General features: G+C 47.6%; 1 protein-coding gene across 3 annotated transcripts in view; it reads left to right on the forward strand.

The window, feature by feature from the left end:
• The window catches only part of LOC123969168, a 39,477-nt gene that overhangs the window by 2,985 nt on the left and 28,846 nt on the right, over positions 1 to 7,646 (forward strand). The window lies entirely within an intron of this gene.

Consider the following 7,646-nt stretch of genomic DNA (forward strand, 5'->3'; position numbering starts at 1 on the left):
ACATCCCTGCAGAAATGTGCACAAACCTTGTCACCAACTATAAAAACCGTTTGAAATCTGTGCTGGCCAATAATGGCTTTTCTACAAAATATTAACATGCTGTTTGTCCAGGGGGTCAAATACTTGTTTTTCCTCATCAGATGGTTATCAATTTTTATAAATTCATATGATGTGATTTTCTGGAATTTTCTTTGGGATTCTGTCTTTCACTGTTAGAATGTACATATGATTAAAATTGTAGATTGTTGCATTCTTTGTAAGTGGGCAAACCTGCAAAATCAGCAAGGGGTCAAATACTTTTTTCCCCCACTGTATGTCAATTAAACTTTCTCAGTAACAAGCTGTTTCAAATGCATGGTTATTTACTTTATTCGTTCTTGTTTTAAAACTTCTCATTAACAAAATGTTTTAAATGTGTGATTGATTATTTAGGCTACTCTTATTGTTCTTCTGTGGTTCTTAAGGACAGCAATTGCAATAACCTGCTGCGTTGCCAGAGAGGAGAAAAAGAGCATTTATTTTATTGAAGTAACATGGTGACCTACATAGAAAGAAGGAAAAAAATACTTAAAGTTGTCTCCTATTAGGAGATTGGGTGACATCTATCTCAGCTTAAATCACATCCTAATGTCGGACGCACAGGTGTCGCAGGATAAAACCGAAAAAAAGACTTTGGCCCAGAGTTACACTCAGATCCCTCAGATAGAGAATGCAAACTCAGGTTACTTTTACTGTTTTTAGAATCCTCTGTGATAATAATGTATGACGATTAAACTATCTCAGTAATGACGTGTCTCAAATGTGTGAGTGATTTTCTTATTGATCGGGTGTTTGCGCTGTTGTTTGATTCTTAACTTATAGACTGAGGTCTTGTAAATCTTAAGTAAAATGATTGGGGTAGCATGCCAGTTGTCAGAGAGGAGAGAAAAAAACACTTATTTCAGTCCTATAGTTATCGTGGTTCGTAAAGAAACGTCTCGGGTTACGTATGTAGCCCTTGTTCCCCGAGAAGGGGAACGAGATACTGCGTCGGTGACGACACTATGGGAACACCTCTGGGCGTGGCAGGGCTGAAATCATGAATGAAACTACTCCAATCCTATTGGCGTTGCTAGAACGGTAGCGTGTGACTGGAGGCGTATATAAGCACGCCGGCACACCGGACACATTAGCTCTTTGCTATGAAGCAAGGCACTCCAGGCGGGGCGAGGTGTGGCCGACCGACGCAGTGTCTCGTTCCCCTTCTCGGGGAACAAGGGTTACATACGTAACCCGAGACGTTCCCCTTCGAGGGAACTCGAACTGCGTCGGTGACGACATTATGGGAACGAAAATACCCACTATTCCACGCTGAAGCCTCCGCCTGACCCCCCAGCGTGCAGCAACCTGTAGGCACGACTAAGAGGAGAGCGCACGGGTGCCGGCTGCAGAAGGAAGGTCCAGACTGAAAAACCGGATGAAAGTGTGAGGAGTGGCCCAGCCAGCTGCGTCACACAAATCCTGGCCCTAGAGGCCGCCATGCCTCGAGTAGAGTGCGCCCTTATGGCCATAGATGAAGGTAACCTGATAGGCCAGGGAAATAGTCTGAACAATCCAGTTGCTGATCGTGTGTTTAGAAGCAGGGAGCCAGCCTTGGGGGACCCAAAACACACCAGCAACTGGTCTACTTTCCTCCACCGGGAGGACCTCAGAGTGTAAATATTCAGTGCTCTGACAGGGCAGAGCAGATGAAGTCTCCCGTCCTCCGCCGTCACATGAGGTGGGGGATGAAATGCCTGCAGCACCGTAGACCCTGCCAACCTGGACGGAACCTTAGGGACACAGCCCGGACAGGGGTGCAGGATGGCTCTGACCCTCCCCGGGGCAAACTTCAGGCATTGAGGAGAAACCGAAGTGCCTGGAGATCCTCCACCCTCCTCAGAGAGGTGATAGCGAGGAGAAAGGCCATCTTAAGGGTCAGGTGCTTGGCCTCAGCCGACTCCAGTGGTTCGAAGGGGGCCTCAGCCAGCGCTTCGAGAACCACCGCCAGGTCCCAAGTGGGAACCCTGGAACGAGTCACGGGTCTCAACCTCCGGGCTCCACGGAGGAAGCGCACGACCAGTGGAAGGCCCATCCCTCAGAGGGGTGTGGAACGCCGCCACAGCAGCCACATACACCTTGGGTGTGGATGGGGAAAGGCCAGCAGAGAAACGGTCATGGAGGAACTCCAGTACCATAGGTAACTGGGTCCACCGCCCGTTCTCTACACCAGGTGGCAAACACATTCCACTTCAGGCCGTACGTCCTTCTCGTGGATGGGGCTCTGGAGCTGAGCAGCGTCTCGACTGTCCCTGCCATCAGGCCCGCCTCCAGGAACAAGGGTGAAAGACCTGGCCCTTCCGCCTGAGACAGCAGGTCCCTCCTCAGGGGGACCTGCCAGGGCGGGCCCTCGAGGAACAATATTATGTCCGAGAACCACACTCGCTCACACGCTCTGAGGGACAGCAGTCTCTGCTGGGACCACAGGAGGATCTGATGTGCCAATTTGCATAACGGGCGCGAGCGCAGACCCCCCTGGTGATTCAAATAGGCCACCACCGCCGTGTTGTCGGTCCTGACAAGGACGTGGCGACCGCGGAGAGCGGGCAGAAAACTCCTCAGAGCTCTGAAAACCACCAACATTTCCAGGCAATTTATGTGCCAAGAGAAATGATGCTCCTGCCAGCCCCACCCTGCGAGTGAGGCGTCTGTCGAAATAATTGCCCGGCGACATGACGCTCCCAACACGGGACCCTGGGACAAGAACCAAGGCTTCCTCCATACTGACAGGGAACGAAGGCACCTGCTCGTAACCCGTATCAGACGGAACAAGGGAGAATCCCTTGGATTTTAGCCACCACTGCAGGGCTCTCATGTGCAGCAGGCCAGACGGGATTACGCTGGACGCTGCCGCCATGAGATCCAACAACCTCTGAAAGTGTTTCACAGTGATGGAGCGGCCTAGCTTTATTCTGGTTACTGAGGACACAATGGACCCGACGCGTGCAGGCGACAGGTGGGCCCGCATCGTCATCGAGTTCCACACCACCCCTAGGAACATAGTCTGTTGGGCGGGTGACAGCACGCTCTTCTTCGTGTTGAGCCGCAGCCCCAAACACTGAAGGTGGGCGAGGACGACATCTCGATGCCGAACCGCTAACTCTCGAGACTGGGCCAGAATGAGCCAGTCGTTGATGTAGTTCAGTATGCGGATGCCCTGGAGCCTCATTGGGGCCAGAGCTGCATCCATACACTGGTGAACGTGCGAGGAGAGAGTGCTAGGCCGAATGGAAGAACCCGATACTGGTATGCCATGCCCCCGTAGGCGAACCTCAGGAACTTCCTGTCAGAGGGACGGATGGAGTGGAAATATGCGTCTTGTAGATCTGTCGTGACAAACCAATCCTCGGATTGGATGTGACTGATGATGCGGGGATGGTGAGCATCCTCATCAGGGGCCGCAGATCCAAAATCGGACGCAGCCCATCCGTCCTTCTTGGGAACTATGAAGTACTGGCTGTAGAACCCGGACTCCGTGACTGGCGGGGAAATAAGTTCCCCGGTCCCGTTTTCCAGCAGAGAGCGAACTTCTTGTCCCAACACCTGGCTGTGCCCCGCGTGCACTGCAGTCCAGACCACCCTGTTGAACTTCTGCAGGGTGGACCCGGAACTGCAGCCTGTAGCTATCCACTACGGTGCGCAGGACCCACGGGGAAATATTCGCACGGCTCCGCCATTCTTGTGTGAATCTTTGCAAGGGAACCCTCGGGGCTGGTGACCGGTGTTCTGCGTAGGCCCTCGGCGACACCCTGAAGCGGAGCTCCGCCAGGGAAACCCCGCCGACAACCCACGGTATGTGAGCGAAAACTCCTGCCAACTACGCTTCCTTCGACACCTGTCGCGGGGTTGGTGGCCGGTGTTATGCGTAGGTCCCCAGTGGTACCCTGAAGCAGAGAGCTGCCAGGGAAAACTCACCGGCGACCCACGGTGTGTGAGCCCGATCGTTTTCCAGCTGCAACCCCTCGAGGCAGGCAGACTGGTGAGAGCCTCTCGGGGGGCTGTGAGTGAGAGCGCCGCCTCGCGTCCCGGTTTTGTTGAGGAGGACTACGGGAAGCGACACTTCGCTTCTGGCTCCGGCGGTAGGAGCTAGACGAGGGCTGAGCTCGTCTCTCTTCAGCCGTCACCGTCCTGGACCCAGACCGGCGGGGGAGATATTGCTCAAACGCCTCTCCCTGCGTTTCAGCGTGCTGAAACCTGCTGATGACAGCATCCACCGCCTCACCAAACAGGCCAGTAGGAGAGAGGGGCACATCCAGGAGAAAAGCCTTCTCCTTCCCCTGGATGCCCGAGAGGTTGAGCCACAGATGGCGCTCCGTAGCCACCAATGCTGCCATGGAGCAGCCAATGCTTAGTAACATGGAGCGTTTAAGTCCGTAGCTCTACGGAGCTCAGTCAGGTCCTCCTCAGAGGGACCTCCCCCTAGGTCATAGTTTTGAGAAGATCGGCCTGGTACGTCTGTAAGATGGCCATAGTGTGCAGGCTTGCATCAGCTCGACCTGCTGCCAAGTTGAGTTGGTCCATTTGAATTCTGGAAAGTCTAACTGATGAAACCATGTGTAGCCTGTCAATATTGATACCATTTTACATTTGTATTCACCAGCTAAGCAGCTTAGAAAAAGCCAAAAAGCATGCGACTCAGCAGGCTTTAAGATACATCCAAAAAACTTCTTTAAAAACCAGACCATCTGTGTTCATTTGTCAAAATGTGTTCCCTTACCAGCAACCACCAATTAATGTTTACATAACATAATTTCTTACCTTGTCTTGTCCTCATTGCTGCCAGTTGGTGATTGCTAAGTGTTTTAGCTTACAAGTTTCTTGTTTTTGTATTTCAGGCAGACTTTTATCCAAAGTCACATTTGAGGAAAATCAATACAGCACAATATTTACAACTGACGATTTTTTTTTTCTGAATTTCAAAATGGTTTTAGAAAGAGAAGATCAAGAATGGAGTCAGTAGCAGTCTATATCAAGAAGGCATTTAGTAATAAAGAAATAGTGGTATATAGTGGTGTATTTTTAGATACTGAAAAGCTGAAGGAAGGACTGATGATTAAAATTTTGATCTAGGAATTAGAGGTAGTATGTTTAACTGGATTAAAGATTTTTTTAATGAACATATATAGAATGAATAGATATAGAATAGAATGCAAGCGAGTGGATGTAGATCAAAAATGTGTCAAAATAGATAATAGTACCCCTCAAGGAAGTGTAATGAGTCCAGTCTTAATTAATATAATGTTAAATGATATATTAGTAATATTGGAATAGGGATTGGGCAGCCTTAATTTGCAGATGATGGGGCTATTTTGAAACGAGGTAGAAATACATTTTATTTTAAAGAGGCGGTATTATGCTTTTTGGCTCTCTTTTTTGTGCATGTAACAGGTTTGCAAAGTGAAAAAGCCCAAAGTCCAGCCCAAAGGGAGTTCCCATCTCCCACAGAAAGCACTGCTCTGAACTGCTTGAAAACAGCTCGTTTGTAGTCCAGCCCTTCAGTTCCTTTACTTGTGACAATGAAAACGTGTCATAAAGCTTGCCAAGCAGCTAGTGGGGTCAGGCACGCCCTCAAACCAAGCTAGTCTGGGCGGAGGCCCTTTGGCTCGACTCACCTTTGTTTGGGTTTCCATTGTAGAAATGTTGTACCTGCTTCCAGGTACTTTTTTTTTCGAATATTGACAGTCACGAGAAGTGATGGCGGAACAAAAATGTGCTTGAATATTTTGGGAGTTGAGGAGCTCCGCAAGTGGCGGCGGGGGATGCCTGTGCCAACAGGAGCGTGTGAGGCCGGTCAGCCGCCCGCTCACAGAGCCCTCTGCTCCCGACGTCACATGAAGAAAACACAGCTGGAAGGTTTTCATACCGCTTATCTGTCTTTACATTCTGAGTAACGTTGAAACGTTTTAACTTAAAAAAGAGAAAGCTGAGTGGATCATAGACATACTGTATATAGACGTAAACGCCCTATTGGCAGCTGGGCGCAAGAAATGCGGCCGCCATCTTGAACTGGTTGTACTCCCAGTTGTGCAGCTGAAGAAAGCAAGATGCCAGAGCACTGTGCAGCATATTCATGCTCAAATCGGCGGACCATCGCAAACATGGCTCGGGCGATTACTTTTCACAAGTAAGATTTAACATTACCGTACTATTGGTTGTATTTTGTGAATAGAATATTACTGAGAGTTGAGCCAGCTAACTAGGCTATGTTTACTGCACCGGCCGGTGTTCACCCGGCTATGAACTGAGACTTGATAAATCATATTCCATATTTGTATATTGTGAGAAATACATTATAAGTTGCTGATTTTTAGGATTTCACTGTAATTAACTTGTGAGAAATTAGCATTGGTCAAAGGGTTTTTATTCCTAAAGGGTTGTCTGATTTACAATAAACGTCTGCTGGCATGTAGGTGAGAGTTTTAGCATAGACCATTGAAGAGACAGAGAAACATCTGATACCACATACATTTGTATTTCCTTTCTTAGCTCAGGAAGAGTTTTTGAGTGTATGCTAATACTCTGTCATTTGTTTTCCTTCAACTACCAGTTGTTGGCTGTTGTTTACTTTGTACTTGTTCTGTACTTAAGGAGAGGAAATGCTGAGTTCGGGAGAGTAACTGTGCGTTCTCTCCGTGGTCACGTTACATAAAGAAATGATTCAACAGATCTATTTGACTCCGTATTCTTTGGGAAGGAATTGTTTTCCTTGACAATATTAAGGTTGCTTTGTTCTTATTTTCTCTGTTCTGTAAAGTGTCCTTGAACACTTGAACGCTATATAAATATAATATATTATGTTTTTATTATTATTATTATAAGGTGCTGAGAACTGCAGAGAGGGTAATGCGCCGAACTTCAACAGTGCAAGCTCCTAAGGTGTCGACAGTCACACACATCGTCCGGGAGGAGATTGGAATGGAGGATGTTTTTCTGCTTGGGGAACACATTGAGGAGACACAGTTTGGCATCGACAACTGACTTGTTGGTTGTGTCTGTGTTTCTCAGGATAAGGCTGCACCACATTGCCAAACTCACTTCTCTTGAACTGCAGAAAGGGAGCACAACAAAGATGCTCTGCAAAACAGTCCTCTTTCAGGGGTTTTAGCTCATGCAAAGCTTTTGTGTGTGTCTGAGTGTGTGTGTGTTGGGCTGCTAAATGTCAAGGGCTGGGAGGAGATGGATGCAGAAGAAGGTGTTAGTACAGTGTGTGTGTGTGTGTGTGTGTGTGTGTGTGTGTGTGAGACAGAGAGGGACAAATATAAAAACGATTCAAGTAACAGTTAGAGTCTAATACTATATATATATATATATATATATATAATATAATCATATATTGTTTGTTTGTTAATCATATATTATTGGTTCAAATTATTAAAATACCTGACTTTACTCTCACTATCTGTTTCTGCTTCTCTATCATATTTAGGCTATAGTGTGTGATTTGCAAAATACCTATCATAGCCTACATATTATATTATTGGTTCAAATTATTAAAATACCTGACTTTACTCTCACTATCTGTTTCTGCTTCTCTATCATATTTAGGCTATAGTGTGTGATTTGCAAAA

Source organism: Micropterus dolomieu, linkage group LG04 (assembly GCF_021292245.1).
Source record: "Micropterus dolomieu isolate WLL.071019.BEF.003 ecotype Adirondacks linkage group LG04, ASM2129224v1, whole genome shotgun sequence".
Lineage (NCBI taxonomy): Eukaryota > Metazoa > Chordata > Actinopteri > Centrarchiformes > Centrarchidae > Micropterus > Micropterus dolomieu.